The sequence below is a fragment of the Apodemus sylvaticus genome, chromosome 5 (assembly GCF_947179515.1).
Source record: "Apodemus sylvaticus chromosome 5, mApoSyl1.1, whole genome shotgun sequence".
NCBI lineage: Eukaryota > Metazoa > Chordata > Mammalia > Rodentia > Muridae > Apodemus > Apodemus sylvaticus.
The window spans coordinates 40,054,272-40,074,322 of NC_067476.1; the positions used below are offsets into that span (position 1 = coordinate 40,054,272).

At 43.1% G+C, this 20,051-nt stretch overlaps 1 protein-coding gene across 6 annotated transcripts in view; it reads left to right on the forward strand.

Moving 5' to 3' along the window:
• The first annotated feature begins 14,055 nt into the window (after positions 1-14,055).
• The window catches only part of Marchf7 (membrane associated ring-CH-type finger 7), a 38,175-nt gene continuing 32,179 nt past the window's right edge, over positions 14,056-20,051 (forward strand). For 3 of the 6 annotated variants that reach the window (XM_052182548.1, XM_052182547.1, XM_052182549.1), the window contains exon 1: positions 14,057-14,238. The gene's annotated coding sequence lies outside the window, so the exon portion shown is untranslated. Of the gene's footprint in view, positions 14,239-20,051 lie in introns of all 6 variants that reach the window. The other 3 variants (XR_007977866.1, XR_007977865.1, XM_052182550.1) reach the window with 2 other exon arrangements.

Here is a 20,051-nt window from a genome sequence, read left to right on the forward strand (position 1 = left end):
CTCAGGTTTGTTTGTTTTTTATATGAAATATCTAATTATTTAAACTGTATGTATCTATGATGAGAGTTTTGAAAAGTTTAATTAGTATTTTTAAAGTACTCTCAATTGTCAGAATAAAAAGACTTCATGAAAAGTAGCAGTAATTTTGTCAATACATATTATAAATGCGAACACATGCTGTGCCAGAACACTCAGGGTGGAGTCTTCCTTGACTCCTTCCTCCTTTTTCCTTCCTCCCCTCCCCTGTCAGCCCCTCCCCCCTCTCTTCCTCCCTCCCCCCACTGAGCTACATGCCCCACCCTCATTAGTGGCAAGCTGCCCAAACTGTCCTTGAACTCACTTGATGCTGCAGGAGCTCCTCAGCAGCCAGGATTATAGGCTTACTGGAAGGGGCCTGGGCCTGGCTTATATCACTTCTTTGTTTTTTCTTTGCAACAAAGTCTTGCTTTGAAGCCACAGTACTGATCTCACTGTGCAGCACAAGCTGGGCTTCCTGTGGCAATTCTCCTGCCTCAGGCTATATGCTATGGTACTGTTAAAAACCATGTTTTGGGGCTGGAGAGATGGCTTAGCAGTTAAGAGCACTGACTGCTCTCCAGAGGTTCCGAGTTCAATTCCCAGCAACCACATGGTGACTTGCAACCACCTGAACTGTGATCTGATGCCCTCTTCTAGTGTATGTCTGAAGACAGCTGCAGTGTACTCATATAAATAAAAAATTTAAAAAAAAAAACACAAACAAGCAAACAAAAACCCTAGTCTTCAAAAATCTATTCTTTCTCCTCAACATAAAAAATATTTAGTAGGGGCTGGAGAGATGGCTCAATGGTTAAGAGCAATGACTGTTCTTCCAAAGGTCCTTGAGTTCAACTCCCAGCAACCACATGATGGCTCACAACCATCTGTAATGGGATCCGATGCTCCCTTCTGGTGTGTCTGAAGACAGCTGCAGTGGACTCATATACATAAAATAAATAAATAAATCTTATTTATTTATTTATTTATTTTTAGTAAAGAGGACTATAGTCATAGCTCAGTGGTAGATTACCTGCTCAATATGCAGTCTTGGATCCAATCCCTAGAATTTAAAAGCATTTTATTTTACTAAGAACTACTTCTTCACATACTCTACAAGTATTTAGACCAGTCTAACAAATACTATTATATAGTACTAAAAAATAGTCTGTTTTCTCTCTAATGTAAAACATTTTATTATAAAGTATTGTTACTTCTTATATTCAGAATGTTCAACTTTTCTTATAATATATATTATAAGTGATTTTAATAATCCTCTGAATCAGTTTTGTTTCCCATTTAACAGTTTTTAAGGAATAAAGCCTACATATTTTTAAAAAACCCTTTCCAAAGCACTAATAACTTAATTTTTTTAATTGCTATTGAAAAATTTTAAATAATGAAATAGTATCCTGAACTGAAGCTATTTTAGCGATAAATGTTTTGTCATCATCTGTACTGACTAGTTTTGTGTGTCAACTTGACACAGGCTGGAGTTATTACAGAGAAAGGAGCTTCAGTTGGGGAAGTGCCTCCATGAGATCCAGCTGTGGGGCATTTTCTCAATTAGTGATCAAGTGGTGAGGGCCCCTTGTGGGTAGTTCCACCTTTGGGCTAGTGCCCTTGGGTTCTATAAGAGAGCAGGCTGAGCAAGCCAGGGGAAGCAAGCCAGTACGAAACATCCCTCTGTGGCCTCTGCATCAGCTCCTGTTTCCTGACCTGCTTGAGTTCCAGTCCTGACTGCCTTTAGTGATGAACTGCAACGTGGAAGTGTAAGCTCAATAAACCCTTTCCTCCCCAACTTGCTCCTTGGTCATGATGTTTGTGCAGGAATAGAAACCCTGACTGAGACAAACTGGTACCAGGAGTGGAGTATTCCTGTGACAACCTGGCCATGTTTTGGGGAGGATTGTGGAAGGACTTTGGAACTTTGAGCTAGAAAAGCTGTGGAAAGTTCTGTAGGTGCTTGGAAGACAATGTTACGAACAGTGCAGAAGATGGAGGCCTGGCTTGTGAAATTTCAGAGGGAAGATTAAAGACTCTTAAAGTGGCCATGTTTTGATTGTGAAGATTCTGTGGTTTTGGTTAGCTGGGGCTGAAGAATCAGCTGTAAGTAACAAGATACCAGAACCACTAAAGCAAACCTTTGTGTTACTGGGACTATTGATGCTGGTTAGCTGGAGCTAAGAAATTAGCGGTGATTAAGAAGAGACCAGCATCACTGAGATGAAATCTTCTTGGAAGTGTTTTCTGAGAGCACAGAGAGTGTGTTCCAGAGATAGCCACAGTTGTATTTTGTGCTGTGGCTGGACTTGGTACTGTGTAAGAGTCACCCAGATGGTACTAGTTTTGAAGGCATGAAGGGGTCATGAAGAGCAGCTGAGGCTCTTGGCACAGTGAGAGGCCTCGGAAGGCCATTGGTGAAGGTGCAGCCTCAGTTGCAATTGATGGCCCAGGACTTGAAGGGGTTATGCATAGGAGCAGAGGCTTGTCACCCTGATGAGAGCCTATGAGAGGCTATTGGTGAAGCCTAATTACAGTGGAAGTCAACTGTGTTTTTGGAGATGCCAGTACCATACGATGACCACCAAGAACAGCAGCAGCAGTGGAGTACAGGCAGCTGGAGCCTAGAAGACAAGCTGTGTGCTACAAAGGGCAGGACTGAAGAAGTGACCCAAGCCCTTGGAGGAGCCCAGAAGATTGTGAGTTGGATCCCAGACATTGGACATTTAGAGTTTGAGTTTTGCTTTTGGTTGTGACTGTGCCCTGATATGTTTCCCTCTTGAAGGAAGAAAGTATTTAGTGGAGCCCACAGTTAAAAGACTTTGAACTTTTAAAAGACTTTGAATTTTAAAGATATTGGACATTTTGAGGTGATTGAACTTTTAATATGTAAAGACTGTGGGACTTTTAAAGTAATTTAGATCTTGGGGATGAATAAGAAAGTAAGGGTTGAGGCTTAATAGTGATGTGTTTATGTGTCAAGTTGACAAGGGGTCAATTGTACTGGCTAGTTCTGTGTGTCAACTTGACACAGGCTGGAGTTATTACAGAGAAAGGAGCAGGAGCTTCAGTTGGGGAAGTGCCTCCATGAGATCCAGCTGTGGGGCATTTTCTCAATTAGTGATCAAGTGGTGAGGGCCCCTTGTGGGTGGTTCCACCTTTGGACTGGTGCTCTTGGGTTCTATAAGAGAGCAGGCTGAGCAAGCCAGGGGAAGCAAGCCAGTAAGAAACATCCCTCCATGGCTCTGCATCAGCTCCTGCTTCCTGACCTGCTTGAGTTCCAGTCCTGATTTCCTTTAGTGATGAACTGCAACATGGAAGTGTAAGCTCAATAAACCCTTTCCTCCCCAACTTGCTCCTTGGTCATGATGTTTGTGCAGGAATAGAAACCCTGACTGAGACATCATCATATACATACTAGTGCATAGGCAATGCTATGAGGTAATTACCATTTAAGTTTCCATGAGCAACCAAAATACAAATGTCAACACGACGAGTGTGACGGGGCCATCAACACACACACACACACACACCCAGTGCCAGAGCCGGCCAGGACTGCTCTTTGGTAATCCCAGACATCAGAAGCAGCGTGAGCTGACAGAACAACCATGCAGGTTGGAATCAGACATGTGCAGTCTCCTCAAAGAGGGTAACGACACATAACTACAGCTTCTGTAAGACCGCCACGCCCTTCCTATCAGATGTTCTTGGATTATAGAGCAAGTCAGTACTGATGGTGGCTCAACCACATCACAGCTATTATTAAAAGTAGGATTGGAAACAGATCGTGAACTGCCAAAGCCTCTCTTTATAGGGCACACAGTAAATTTCAGCATGCCTGCTGATGCTTTGCTTTAGCACTGAGGTGAACGTGACCCTGAGTGCTGCTTCTTGCTTTCTTCATCTCCGAGGCCTAGCCCTTCTTCTCGCCCAAACCTTAGTACCATACCCATAATTTGATTCAAAATTTCAATAAATTTTATTAACTCAGAACTCCTAAAACCTTATTTATCTACACCCTTTCCATTACGCTATGCTTTTTCTTTATTGAGGCAGGGCCTCGTGCCGCTCAGACTTGATCGGTCTATGATGCAGAATGACCCTGAGCATCCGAGCCTCTTGCCTGTACGGCCTGAGCGCTGCATTAGACCTGGGCCGAGCGCTGAGTTGACTTGGTGCTGGGGACCAAGCCCACAGCCTCCTGTACACCAGACAGACACTTTACTGAACTGCATCCCAGGCCTATAATATGCTGTTTTAAAGGCGTTCTCTTCATATTTATGGTCATATATTATTACATAATGATGTTTCCCAACAGGCTCCATATGTCACAGTGGTCTCATAAGATTATATTGCCTACAAGTTCAACAAATGTTTGTACAACAACCAAACTGTCTCCTAATGTACTTTTCGGAACTTATCCGTCTGTGAAACCACGCTGACCTGATCATAGCTCCTCAGTGCGCTGCAGACACCAACGCTGCTGAGACATTTACTTATATGACATCGCAATGCAAACAACCAAATGTAAAGAACATTAAAAGTTGCTAAAATATTGAAGGTGTCAAGTACTAAGACTGTGATAGACTTCTTTTGTGTGTGTGTGTGTGTGTGATAGACTTCTAATTGTTCTTTTGAGTGTAAAATAGATAATCTTGTAAATACTGTCACTAAGTGGAAACTACTTAATTGATTCTAAAAGTGTTCAGCCTGTCAATGAAAAGCACACAGAAGGTGTGCATCACAGTTATGGAGGCAAATGACATAGCAAATGATAAACAAAGTTCTAAAATTCCATGTCTTACCAACTGCATTAATCTAAAAGCTTAAAATGTATTTAAAGGGAGTAGAGGGACGGTTCAGTGGTTAAGTGTACAGATTGTCCTAGAGGATCTGAGTTAGGTTCCAAGCGCCTGCATCAGGCAGCTGTCATAGCCAATGACCCCAGCGCCGGTGTATGCACCGCCCTCTACCGGGCTCCATGGCACCAGCTCAGGGGACATCCCACACAGGCATGTTGGTACACGCTTAATTAAAAACAAGACATTTAAGACTAGTCAGGTTCCTCAGTGAGTAAAGGTGTCTCACACCAATCCTGACAACATGAGCCTAAACCCCTGGACTCACATGGTGGAAAAAAGAGAAGCAACTCCTCAAAGTTGCTCCTCTGACTTCTATATATATATACACACAGAATAAAAATAATTTAAAAATTATCTATACATTTATCTTAGGTAAAGCACAAGCACGGTTGTTTTAGGTAATCACCCTTTTCAGAAGCTGTGAGCATGGGGTCAGCTCAGGAGTGCACTGCTGGCCTGGAATGCACAGTAACCTGGACTCAATCCGCAGCACCATGAGGAAAAAAAGCTTAAAACCGTGAGATTTGGTATTAATATTCTATTTCTATAATATAGCCTAGGTGGATATGATAATACAAATATTGCAGAGGAAGTTTCACACACTTAGTGTAAAAAGTTATATTCTGTCTTTTATGTATAAGATTGTAAAAATATGATTCTTGTGGGAAAAAAGGGTAGTAGTATATCTGAAAAAATGAGCAATTACTAAAATATTGAGAATTCTGACCTCTGTGTGCATCTATACTCACATGCACATACCATGTACATATATAACTTAAAAGTCTTTTTAAAAGTTTTAAGTATTATCTGTCCTTCCTTCCTTCCTTCCTTCCTTCCTTCCTTCCTTCCTTCCTTCCTTCCTTCCTTCCTTCCTTCCTCGAAAGGTAAGGTCATGTTCATGTGTCTCTTGAACTCACCGTGTAGCCTAGACCAATGCTGTACTTCTGACTCTTCCACTTCTCCCTCTAAGTACAGGCAAACAGCTATGGTTGCAGGCCTGGGTACCATGGGCTCAGCTCTGTACTGTCCTGGGAATCGAACCATGCATGTTTCAAGGGTGCTAGGCAACCCCTCCCGCACAAGACCTAAATCCCAAACTCCTTAAGTATTATTTCCTTCCTTTTAAATTACTGGAAAAGGTCATACTTCGATGGCTTGCTATTAAAAAATGCAGCATAAAAATAGTTCAATCACTTTGTTAGTTTGTTATTAAGCCCTAGCATTTACAGATAGTAGCAATTCACTATTTAAATCAAAGTTGGCCATTCAGCTACAACCTGCTACCTCTTACTTGATTTGTACTATTAACAAAATAATCTAGACTAAACAATTTATGCATTGTAGAAATTTATTCCTCACAGTTCTAGAGGCTGGGAAGTTTAAGATCTAGGTGTTTACAAAATAATATAGACTGAGAAATTTATGATAGTAGAAATTTATTGGAGGCTAGGGAGTTTAAGATGTAGGTGTTTAGAGGTTTGGTAACTCAGAGGCTATCCTGTTTCCAAAAGGAGCTCTGTGTCCTCCAATAGGGAGGAATGCTAAATCTTCTTTGTCCTACAATTCAGGCTTGTCTCCACTGGACATTTATTTTATTTTACTTTATTTTGTGTCAGCTCTCTGTTCTGGGACCACAAGGACCATCCATCCAACTGTATGCCCAGCCCTCAAGTGTTTTATCCGGGCTTCTGACCCTGGCCATGGGAGCTTTGCTCTTATGATTTAATTACTCTCCAAAGTCTCCAGTTTGTAATATGATTTTATTGGTCATTACAGTTCAACACATATAGGCTGGTAAGATGCCCAGGCAGGCAATGGTGAGTGCCACCAAGCCTGACCCTCTAAGTTCAATCCTCAGTAACTACATGAGGGACCCCACTTTTGCAAGTTGTCTTCTGACCTCGTGTACACCCACAGTCACACAGTAGCAATTTATAAACAATAGTAAAAGAGAAGTTTTAGGGCTGTATAGATGGCTCAACTGTTAAAAACATGGGCTGTTCCTCTAGAGGACCCAGGTTCAAGTCTCAGCACCCACATGGCAGCTCACAACTATAGAGACAATTGTGGAGTTCCGGTTTCTTTGAAAACACACAGGACTGTTATATGTCTTCATTTTAATCTTAGGTATGGGGGTCTGGGGCTGCTTCAGATTGTTCATAGTAGCTGCCTCTTGTCCTGGCAGAGGTGTGATTTTTCCAGCTGCAGATAATTTCTGTGGTTGTCCGATGGTTGGCATTTTGGGGACTTTTCAAAGAGTATGTACCTAGGGGTGGGCTGGTGGTTAGTTGTTGTGTGCAAAGAAGAAACAAGAAAATATTAGAGATCCTGATGGAGAAGCTCAAACTTGCCCCTCATGAGCAGGAAGTAGTCTAATGGTAACATCCCCTTTCCCCTCTATTTTTTTCTCTCTTCACTCTAGTGTTTGGGGGTTGAGAGCATGGAAAAACCCACAAAGTACCCAAAGTCTGGCCACATACAACAGTCTGTGACTTCTGTTCTAGCAGATCCAACACCCTCACTCAGACACACATGCAGGCAAAAACACCAGTGCACATAAAATAAATAAATAAATTGGGGCTGGGGAGATGGCTCAGTGGTTAAGAGCACCAACTGCTCTTCTGAAGGTCCTGAGTTCAAATCCCAACAACCACATGGTGGTTCACAACCATCCATAATGAAATCTGATGCACTCTTCTGGTGTGTCTGAAGATAGCTACAGTGTACTTACATATAATAATAAATAAATCTTTAAAAATATGTATAAAAATAAATAAACCATGCTGAATTGTTGAAGAAAAAAAGTAACAGTCTGATGTACTAAATGTATACACAGAAAATTTTAAAAAAGAGAGAGAAATTTCTACTACAGGATTTTTTATACCAATGGACAGGATGAACATCTTCTCAATCTCGCATAAAAGAATATTACAGATTATTTTTAAAGATGTCTAAGTAAAATTTATATTAAATTTTTACATGCTATTTGGTTTTAGCAGTTAAACATGATCTACTAGTTGTACTATGTATTTATTAATTTAGGGTAATTCAGTTGACCTCAGGGCAATATTCTCCCGGTAAACAATGGCCCAGTTCCTTAGGATCCATGGTTAAACTTTATCCTGTTAAACCCTACTTTTATCTCCTCCTTTATGACTACATGGCAGAGCACAGGGAACAGTGGAAGGCCACACACACAGCAGTATCTCAGTGTGAGTGTACAGCATGCTGGTGCAGCAGCAGAGGCAGGAGAGGCAGATCACAAAGCAGAAGGTAGAGAGGATGGGAAGGAGGGAGACGCCCCCCCCCCCAAACCTATAGTAAGATCGCTAGGCTGTGAAACATAATTACTGTATACCTTAAAACCTAACTATATATAAGTGTGCTTGCATGCCTCAGTTTATTTTCCTAGTACCGTGACGAAATACTGTAACAAACACAACTCAGTGGAGGAAGGGCTCCTCTGGCTCACAGTCCATCTCGGCGGCAGGAGCCGGACAGAAGAGCCCCATGACATCCCCCATCCAGAGCCACAGCAAAGGTCAACAGACACTTGCTCCTGCTCATCTAACTCTCCTCTCACTCAGCCCAGGGCTCGGCCCATGAAATGCTGTTGCCAGAGTTTAGGGACGGATCTCCCATGCCAATGAACTCAGTTGATAAAGTTCTTCACAGGTCAGCCGAATCTACACAACCCCTGCCATGTCATTCCCAGGTGATTCTAACCTGTATCAAGTTGATCGTTAAAGCTGATCATCAGACTGGAGAGATGGCTCAGAGGTTAAGAGCACTGTCTGCTCTTCCAGAGGTCCTGAGTTCAATTCCCAGCAGCCACATAGTGGCTCACAACCATCTGTAATGGGATCTCATGGCCTCTTCTGGTATCTGAAGACAGCTATCGTATACTCATATACATACAATAAATTAATCTTAAATAAAACCCTGTAGTATTTTTTTTAAAAGAGAGCTAATCACTGTACATACACGTTTATTTAGAACTCAAGTAGAAGCTTAAGAAGGTGGATGCAGCCAAACCTCTCAGGGGAGTGCCACAGAATCTCCATCAGTAGTTGCTTCTGCCTCCAGCCTCTTGAAATATAAACAGGCAATGGAGGCTGAATGTGGTTTTTAACATCATGATTAAGTGCGCGTGCACACGCGCGCGCACGCGTGTGTGTATGTGTGTGTGATGTGTGTGCATGTATGTGCTTATCTAGACTATATTATAGGAACAGTGATTATTTAGTCTGGTTTTGTGGTTCCCTCCAGGAGTTTGCAGATTTTCTGTAAAGAACCTGTGATGGTTAATCTTGTTAGCTTGCTGGTCTTCTGAATTACCTAGGAGGCAGCCAGTCGGCATTTCCAGAGAGGTTTACTGAGGCTGCGGACCCATCCCGAATGCAGCCATCCTCGTGGTATAGGCTGGGGATCTACATGAAAATGGACGGAATAGAGCACCACTGTTTCTGCTTCCTGACTGCAGATGCACTGGGACCTATCCTCACTGACCTGACATGTCTTCCCTGCCATGACAAAGTATCACTGCGAACTGTGACACAAATTACAGTCTTAGGGCTTCTACTGCTACGGCAAAACACCATGACCAAAGAGAATTTTTGCTTACGGTTCCGCATTACAGTCCATCACTGAGAAGTCATGGTCGGAAGCTGAGACTGATGTGGAGGTCACTGAGGACCACTGCTTACCCCTGCTCCTCCTGCCTTCTTACCCAGGATGCCAGTCCAGGGATGACACCACTTACACTGGGCTGGGCCTTCTTATGTCATTGATCAAGAAAACGTACCACAGGTTTGACTATAGGCCTATCTGACAGGGGGGCACTTTATCAATTAAAGTTCCCTCTTCTAAAATGACCCCAGCTTCTGCCAAATTGACATAAAACTAGTCAGCCTGCACAGACCCTTCTTTCCAGAAGTTACTTCTGTCAGGTGTTTTGTCCCCACAAGAAAAGTTATGAACACAGGACCAGATAGTGAGTAGTCTCAGGTACTCAGTTCTGATTCTGTAGGAAGAAAATAATCATACACACGTGATGCTAAATTGGCGGTGTTGATTTAAGACTTCAGGACCCAGTTTTGCAATCACATTTATCTGGTAGATGCTGGGCAGGAGGTCTGTGTTTGTGGATCACATCGACAGCCTGCTAACCGTAAGTGAAGGCGATTACTCTCAGCGGTGTAGATGAGCCTCATCCAATCAACCTCAAAAGGACTGAGGTTTCCCAGGAAAGAGGAAATTCTCCCTCAAGACTGTCAAAGACTACTGAATCTACATGCCAGCCTGCCTTATAAATTTCAAACTTGTCAGCCACCCACCACAATCGTATTAACCAACCCTTAAAGTAAATCTCCTGGTAAGTGACAGATAATGTGTGGTATACAACTGCCCATGCTTCTCTGGAGAACCTTGACTAATACATAGACAATACATAAACTAATGGGCATGACTGTTCCATTAAAAGTATTTACAGTAACAGCTGGTGGATGAGATTTAGCCCAAGTTCTCCAAACCCTAGTTGTATCATTAATAAGAGATGGATGCTTTCATTAAACACATTTTAATTTTTTAAGATTTAAATGTTTAATTAGATGCATGTGTGTGTCAGTACGAGGGCTCGTGCAAATGAATACAGTGCCCTGCCCTCCAAGGCTTGATGAGGGCAGCAGCTGCCTTGCAGCTGGAGTTACAGCACTTGTGAGACATTGGATGTGGATGCTGGGAACTCCAAGTGCTCTTACCCTCTGAGCCATCTCTCCAGCCCCACACTCTAGGTTTTAAGCAGTGTAAAAGGAAATTGTGCCCCACGAATTGGAAGCCATCTTGGCTAGGACAGAGTCTGGAACAAACGTGAGTGACTGCAGTCTCTAAGCCTGAGACCTATGCTGAAGCCGCTTTCTCAGGGTTGCAGGTTGGCATCATTTTCACATGTTCTTATACTTTTCAATATTACCTTTGGAGAGCAAATTTTTTGCTGCCAAAAAAAGCAGAAGTCAATTAAAGGAATGTTTTTAGATATTCATTTATTAAGTTTTGTACTTTTTCAATAAAATTTGTTGAGAAAATTAAAAATTTATGAGATCATTAGATACAAGGGTTACAATTTTTGGCACAAAAGGAATTCTTTTTATCAAAAATGTACAGCACAGGACTTTCATGTAACATTTATTACAAATAGGGACCTTTAATTTAGAAAATGGGACCTACCTATATGTTTATTTTTATTAGTTTTTGTTTATTTGAGCCAGAGTCTCATAGCCCAGGCTGGCTTGGAACTCTGTAGCCCAGGCTGGCCTTGAACTTGTGATCCTCCTGCCTCCGCCTCCTGAGTTCGAGTGCTGGGATTACAGGTGTGCGTCACCATGCCAGGCACTACCTATAAATTTAAATAGTAGATTGTCAAGTTAGTTGATGACCCCAGATTACCTTCTCTAGCCTAGGGGTTAATAAGATTCTCATCTTAGAAGAAATTGGTATCCCAAAAAGGTTCTATAAATACTTGTCTCATCATGGAGAAATCTGCTTGTCAGAAGATTAGGATAACTTATAATTGAAAATGATCAATTTGCTAACCTCACCCCATCTTCTCAAGAGTAAAGAATGCATAGAGGAGCTCCTAAGAAGGTTATATGGTAAAACAAAAAGAGCAAAGCAGGTAACTTGAAATGTACTATCTGAAAGAGAATTCTAAGTGGTCTAGCAGATTAAACAGCAACAATGATGCCCAAGCCCAAGAATCTGGGCTGCAGGACCATGGCAGACACATTCATAAGGCAGAGGAGAAGTGAACACAGGCCCTAAGACACCGCCTTAGGAGAAGTAAAGAAATGGAAGCTAATGAAACAGTATTGGCAAGAGGGCAACAGAGACATCTGAATTCAGAAAGGAGCCACAGATCATCACAGGGCTGAGAGACCGCTGCAAACCAAAGGGACTGGGTCTGACTTCCGGTGCTTGCCATCAAATCCTTCGCTCTGATTATTGTTTTGGAAAATATAGTCACTATTTTACCGACTTCTATCCATAATTCCGAATAAAGCATAAAATGTCTTTAACACAACAAAATTTCAGTAATTATTTGTTGACAATGATAAATTACTTAAAAGTTCACTGCAGAGAGTAAATCAATCTCAATCTCTCTGTCTGTCTCACTAGCTCTCTCTCACACACACCCCACTCACCGTTCTCAAAGGAAAAATATATGTCCGTGCTTTGTAGCCATTACCTAGCATTAACTAAAAGTTAGAATCTGGAGCCTGTGAGATGGCTCAGCACGTAAAGGAGTTTGCTGCAAAGCGTGATGGCCAGAGTTTGTGCCCCAGGATTCACATGGCAGGAGAGACTCCATCCCCACAAGCTGCCCTCCGACCTTTACACTGCTCTAACGGCAATCATCCCTCCACCTACACCTCCACACACACACACACACACCAGATAAACCAATATAACTAACAGTTTTTAAACAGTTAACACCCGGAAGTTCTGTGCATTAGGAACCTGGCACCACACTCTCCTCTCATAGTATCCTCAGTACTGAGAGAGACAAAACCATAATCTGCCAAACCCCCGCACTGCACTGTCCTTGTCAGATTTAGGGGTTCTGTAGAGAAGTTCCCACTACCACACTTGTCTACTATAGCTCAGGAAAATGGTGCAGTCGTTCCTCTTAACACAAAATTAACTTGGAAAGATGTTCAAGGGATCTACACAATGTTGAGTTCCAGAAAGGCAAAGCGGTGGCTTAGACACATAACATAACTGTTAACAATTGTGGAATGCCTGCTCTGTTCTAAGAACTAACAGATCACCTCATTTAATCCTTCCAATGCCACCATGAAGTTCAGGCAGCACCTGAATTCTTAGCCGCATTAAAGAATTGATGAAGACAAAGGTAATCAGACGAAGTGCTGCGATTTGAGCCCATGAATTCTGATTCCTAGGGGTGTTACACGGCCTAACAGAATTGAACAATTATTTCTCTTAAAGGGATAAACTAAATCTCCTCAGAAGTAATGTGTACTTAAATTTATCCTTTACCAGACACTTTTTCTACTACATTCCCTAAAAGAATGACACCTGGGTGTCAACTTTAACAAAATTAAAAAAAAAAAAACCCTCTAGTTTGCACTAAAATTTATTATAGTGATGAGTGACGAAAAAATGAGACTGATTACTGTTATTCCACTTTGATCAGTTGAAATGACATAGAGCATTTCACTCAGTGGAATTATATGGATCCAAGTTATTCTTTAAAATGAACACCCCTAAAGCAAATGGATCACTTAAAAACCCAAACATGCCTTCCCTGTGCCTCCAATTTTCAGTAATTACTTACCGTTAAACAACTTGTGTTTGGTCCATCTTTGAAACGCCACAGCATTAGTGGCTTTCCCATACTCTTTTGCATTTCTTAGTACTCATTTACATCTTAGTTCACCACATCCACCGTGGTTTTGAAAGTTTCTTCTCGTATCCACCAGACCACGTAACAGATTGCCTCACTCTTTCTAAAGAAGTGAATATCTGCTGCAAAACCTGTAGCTAGCTGCGCTCTTAAGAGCTTAAAAGCCCGATTTTAAGATTCAGAAGTGATCGTCAAAAGACCTCAGCACTACAACTTATTTACTCCAAGGAAACTGCCAGCAGATCAATCGGAAGGCTGTAGGTGGAGGGAGAGCTGTCAAATCCTACAAGGTTGGGCAGGGAGGACGCGCCAGGGAGGCTCGAGGGGAGGTGGGGGAAGGCAGCGTTGGACTCCATTCCGTAAACAGTCACTGCGCCACTTGCCGAGCGCAGAGAAAACAAAATCCACCCACGCAACCAGCCGGGCGGGACCCGGAGCGGCGGGCCTTGCAGGGGCCCGCGGCGGACGCGGGAGCGAGGCGGGCGCCGAGCCCCTCGCACTCCGGGCGGCGCGACCAGCCCGCCCGGCCCCCCGCGCCGCTCCCGGCGCCCGCACGCCCGCACGTCGCCGACCAGCTGCGGCCGCTTACCGTGGCGCCTCGCAGCTTCCCCCGAGGCGGCCCTCAACGGCTGCCGCAGTCAGAGCACCACCCCGCGGCGGGGCACGTCTAGCCCGCCCGCGGCTCCCGGCTCCCCCGCAGCGCCGCCGCTCTCGCGAGAAGCCCGGCGAGAGCGCGCAGGGGCGGGGGAGGAGGAAGGGCGGGGCTGCCAACGGCGGCGGCCACTTCTGCGCCGCATCCGGAGGGGCGGCCGCCATTGTGCTTCGTCGCCGACTTCTTCTCGGCTCGGAGCCCGAGGACCGAGCTCAGCGAGGAAGGAGGCGGCGGTGTGGCTGCGGCGAGCGCGACACTCCCTGCGGAGTGCCCGGTGGAAGAGGGTAAAGAGCGGCGGCGGCGGTGGGGGAGGGGAGTGCGGGCTTCCCCCCCACCCCCACCCCCCACCCCGGGACCCGGGGGGCAGGGAGGGCGGACGGTGCGTGTCCCTCGGGGACCCGCGGCGGCCTGTGGCGCCGGGCGGCCGTAGCGCGGCCTCGGCCCACCCGGGATTTCGGTCGTTTTCCCAGCCCCTCGGAGTAGGTGGAGGTAGGCCTTTCCGTGGCCCCGCGCCGTGAGTGGCGTGACACTTTCGTGGGAGGCAAAAAAGATGGCTCTTGAAGGGTGTAAGGGACCGACTCTAGACGCGCAAGGTGTGAGTAGTAAAATGCTTCCTCACCTTGAAGAAACTGCGTAGTGGAGAGCACACACACACACACACACACACACACCCCGAAACCACTACAATGAACACCCCTCCTTCCTCCCCACAAAAGTAGATGTTAGGATCTGGAGGTGGAAATCTGTGTGGGTCATAAACACGACGTCACGACCAGTGTGAAAACAATTTAAAGAGCCGGCCTCGGATCCCACGCCATTCTGTAGGTTTTTTGTGTTTTTTTTTTTTGTTGTTGTTGTTTTTGTTTTTTATTGTTTGAAATGTCCTTCTTAACTCCCTTCGACCCCTTCTGTATCCAGTACGAAGGGGGTGAGTGCCGAGATAGCGTCCTGACTCATTGGCAGATTAAACAATAGTACTGTCACTAAAAAAAGGTAGATTCTATGTATTCTCACAGGAGAAGCTGAAATGGGGTCAGTGTTGCTGCCTTTGAGGCGCTCCAGTGTGTGTGAAGCAACAGCAGTCGGGCCTGAGTGCTGAGGCAGGAGCAGTGGAGTCAGAAACTCTGGCATGGCTATGGCCATAGTTATCTTACCTCTTCGGATTTCCTAGTTGACGATCAGTTCCCAACTCCTGGGATGCGGGTTTTGTTTTGTTTTTGTTTTCACTACATGGCATCATACTAGTACTGTGGATTTTTTTAATGACTACAAACAAAAGGAATTTACCACCAGTTTATAACCAAGCATTCTGGTCAGGAAAAAAAAAAAAAAAACTTGGACTTTGAGTTGTGTCCCCATAGCTTCATGTGTATATGGGTTGGTTAGAGGGCTCTTACCTTGTATTTCATGCTGGCACTGAACTCGTGATGTTAGCCAGCCAGACCTCTAACTTAAGATACTCTTGCTTAAGCCTTCTGAACTCTGGGTTTGCTGGAGTGTGCCACCACATCCACCGCCACCACACAGCTCTAGTTTTGCCCAAAATGTTTGATACACACCCACCTGCCCTCCCCTTCCCCCATGCCCAAAGACTTTTTTTCATTCTTTGACAGTTTCATATGTGTATATAATGGAATTTAGTGCCCCTCTTCCCCATTACCTTATTTTCAGTTACGAGATGGGTCTTGTGCAGTGTAGGGTCTTGGCATGCTAAGCATTTGCTCTCTGAGCTATATTCAAGATACCTCACCCCAGGTCAGGTGTCTTGAATAAGGAGGATTGTTTTCCCACATAACTTTGCAGATTTTTCTGTGCTACATGAAGGTTTTGGATAATCAACTTGGATATAAGTCATCTGTAGTATTTATGCACACAGATGTTAGATTCATATGCATCTCACACACCTGTCATCTGTTAGGTCCACATTTTAATATATTTTAGGAAAGTAATCGTGGAGTGGAAAATTTATCAAGTAATAAAGCATTGTTTAGCTACCAGGTTAGCGCTTCCCTTTGCAGGTATGAGCTTGACGCAACATCTTCCTACAACTCACAGTTTAGTCATCAGGCCAACGAGTAAACAAGCGCAGTGTCTGCCTCACCGAAAATACTGTACGGACGGACTATGCGCTGTAAAGTGGGCTTAGGCTAGGAAAACTGTAAAGCAGTGCCCGAGCTAAACTGAGGCTTGGCTAGGACATGCAGTGATGTGCTGTTTTAGGAGGTGACAGAGCTTCCCATGGTGGAAAGGGAATGAAGGAAGGATAGAGCGCAGCAGGGAAGACTTTGAGTAATACACTAGAAAGTTTAGTGCCCTGTGCTGCGGGATGGAGAAAGAGCAGTTTACTCAAGTAAAACTCTCTTGATTTTCTTTGTTGACACGTACGTGTGTGTGTGTGTGTGTGTGTGTGTGTCCATAAAAAACATGAGAATACTTAAGTAGAAAGAATAAGCTTGTATCAAGCCACACCTTTAAGCAACAAATTAAGTCATGAGCTAGTAAACTATAGATTAACAATGGGCCAAATTAGAGCACAACTTAAAAATGAATGAGCTCCTAGTAAAGTTGTTAGGTCACTAAAGGAGAATTCTGTTTGAGTTAAGCCATTTTTTTTTTTATGTTTTTGTAAAAATTATATCATTAGTAAAGTTGCTGGGAGTAAATCCAAAAGAACTGAACAGAAATGGTAAAATTGTTTTATACTTTGACAGAGATTTGTTGTTTGTAATTTTTACTTTTCTACACTAACATGAACTCAATGTGGCCAAAGCTGGTTTTACCAGTTCTCAAGTATATTTTCTCTGACTACTGGTTAGACTAGATAAGTTTGAACAGCAGGTTTTAAAATCACCTACTCCCCTACACCCATTTTTTGCCAACAACTGTACAGAGGCTAAGCTTGTAAAAGCTAGTAATCATGTATTTCTGAGTTTGCATGAACTCTAAAATTGATTTGCAGTTGCTGAATGAAGATTGAATTGTGTCACCTAAATAGTAAATTCATATCAAAAGGAATAGATTATCTTTAAGTGCTGTAGAACTGATAGACAAGGTCATTTATATTTTCCAATGAAGATGCTAAGTTTTCACCTTTCAAAAATAGTTTTAAAATACCTTAAAATATTAGGAATACTGTAAGTATGTGATAGCTAAGTATCAGATATTTCTAAAAGGCCCCAGAAGTTTTGTGTCTCAAAGGACTTCTCTCATTTGGCCACATTTAGCTTTCCTGCCTCATAGCGGTCTTGGTTGATATTTGGATCTTGATATTCCGTGTGATCTTTTATGGTATGATGTTTCATAGTAGCATTTCAGGAATGAAAATGGAAGCTACGTGACGTCTTAGGATGTTTCCAGATCATACGGTATCATTTGCAGTGCACACGTACATTTAAGGGGTAGAAAAGTAAAAGTTGGCTGTGTCCTGTCTAGACCACCACTGTGGTTGCAGAGCTACAGTCAGACTAAGGAGACGGTCGTAGCTGGGTCTCAGGATGTGCCACAGATTTAGATCATTCTAAGAATGTACATTCTTTAAGATGCCATGATTGCAGTTGCTTTAAAATAATATAAGAAAGGGTAAGTAGATGAATCTGATTGAGGAGTGATAATTTGTTAACATTGTTGATTGCTATGTGGAAGTTAATTTTTCTCTTTTTATGTATAAGAATGTAATGGGAAATTTAAGTCCTACAGATAAGGTGATCTAAGATCTATTTTGGAACTGTGACCTCATTTTTGTCTTTATAAGCACAGCATGTTTTGGTATTTATTTTGTAGATGTTAAGGTTATAGACAGCTATTTATATTTTGTATATGCATATGTATGTGGGTTCTATAGCCCATCTGTCTGTGTGTAGAAGCCACTTATATCTGAGTGTCTCTTCCACCTTCCATCTTGTTTTTTGAGATAAAATCTTTACAGTTTCTAAATGAACCTGGAACTCACTGGTCATGGGACAGATTGGTGAGCTAGCCCTGGGCATCTTCCTTTCTTAGTTTCACAGCTCAGATGTGCATTATCATAACTTGCTTCTTGCTTCTTTATGTGGGTGCTACAGATCCAAACTCAGGTCTTCTTTCTTGAGCAGAAAATGTTTTACACATTGGGCAATCCCCCCCCCCCCCCCCAGTTTTTTCACACAGGGTCTCTAGCCCAAGCTGGCCTTAGGTATGTGAGAATGATCTTGACTTTTAAATACACGTCTCTACTACGTAATGAGATTATAAGCTAGGATTGCAGGAGCTTTCAATCACTCATTTCCACCCGCTAGATCAGAATTCTGCCAACTGAGCTGTAGCCCTAGCCCTAACCGCATCCCCTTTTAAGATTTAATTATTTATTTTATGTGCACGGCTGTATACATGTGCACCGTGTGTGTTGGAGTCCAACAAGGTCAAAAGGGTGCATCACATCCCCTGGGCCTGGAGACCTGCTGCCGTGTAGGTGCTGTGAACCAAACTCAGTCCTCTGCCAAGAGCAGTAAGTGCTCTAACTGGAGATATTATTACAGTAACTAAATTTGTAGAAGTTTCTTTGCAGAGAATATGGATTGTGTATAGCCCTGAGTGATTTTTAGCCTTTTAGTATATGATAAAGGCAGATTTAAAATAATAAGAATGCTGGGCTGGAGAGATGGCGCAGCCATTAAGAACACTGGCTGCTTTTCCAGAGATCCTGAGTTCAATTCCCAGCAATTCCCACATGGTGGCTCGCAGCCACTGTAAGGGGATCTGATGCCTTCTGGTGCGTCTGAAGACAGCAACAGTGGACTCACATACACAAAAATTAAAAAAAATAAGGCCAGGCGGTGGTGGCGCACACCTTTAATCCCAGCACTTGGGAGGCAGAGGCAGGAGGATTTCTGATTTCGAGGCCAGCCTGGTCTACAAAGTGAGTTCCAGGACACCGGAGCTACACAGAGAAACCCTGTGTGTGGAGCGGGGGGGTGGGGGGGTGGGGGGGAGAAAGCCAATATACTTTTTGAACTATTTATGTGAAATTCCTAACTCTGTTAGTATTTCATAAAAACTTGTATGTGCTCAATATGTGCTGTGTCAGCTAATTTCACAAAGTACTTTTGAAAGCAATATCACCGTTTTGTAGGTGAAAAATGTAAGCATTAGAGATTAAATACAGAACCATATCAGAGATTTCAAAGCTTCTTACATTGTACCATTTTTCTACAAATTATTCTAATTTGGTATGTGCTAAAAATTAGGTAGTGGTCAGTTTATTTCCTACAAAACTTAAGTATATTGGTTTGGAAAGAAAGTGGTAAATGAATTTTACTAATAACCGTGTTAAATTTGTATTAAGTGCGTTAAAATACAGGAAAATTCTTAGGTGTAGGAGACAGCATCAGCTGATGTGGATGGGTTGGATCTTTTGTTGGTCTAGGATTATGGTTTGTGTCTACTATGTTACTGTATGACTTGATGCACCTGGATGAAGCTGTTATGACATTATTAGGACACGGGGATCTGCAGTGATAGAGGAAGCAGAATCAAAACCTGGGGTCAGCTTCTTACTCCAACTTGGGGCTGAGGTAGAAAGGAGCACAACTGCAAAGCCATTCTGGGCCACCTGGAGGCCTGTCCAAAACAATAGTTTGGGTTTCTTTGTTTCTATGTCTTTGAGATAGGGTCTTACTGTACAGCTCTGGCTGGCATTGAGCTAACTTCATTGGCCACTTTAACCTTGAACCCTGAGTGCTGGGATTAAAGGCACATGCCACCTATGCTTGACTCAAATAAATTGTTAAAATAAAATTATAGTTTAAGGCTGTATCTCAGTGGTACAGTGCTTGTGCCTCACATTGTGAGGATCCAAGTTTCAGTCTCTAATACTGCAAAAAAGAAGAAAACCAACTACTTCTGAGTTGAACCGGTACTTCTTTGCTTTGTAAATTCAGAGCTTTCCAAATTTGGGTAAGGGAAAATCCAAGTTTACACTGACAGACAACTTATGGTAGTGTTCAAACAAAATGGTCCCCATAAGCAGGTAACAGAACTTCTTTTCTTCGTGTGTTTTCTATTACCTTTTTTTTCTTTTTTTCTTTTAAGAGAGAGAGTGTGTGTGTGTGTGTGTGTGTGT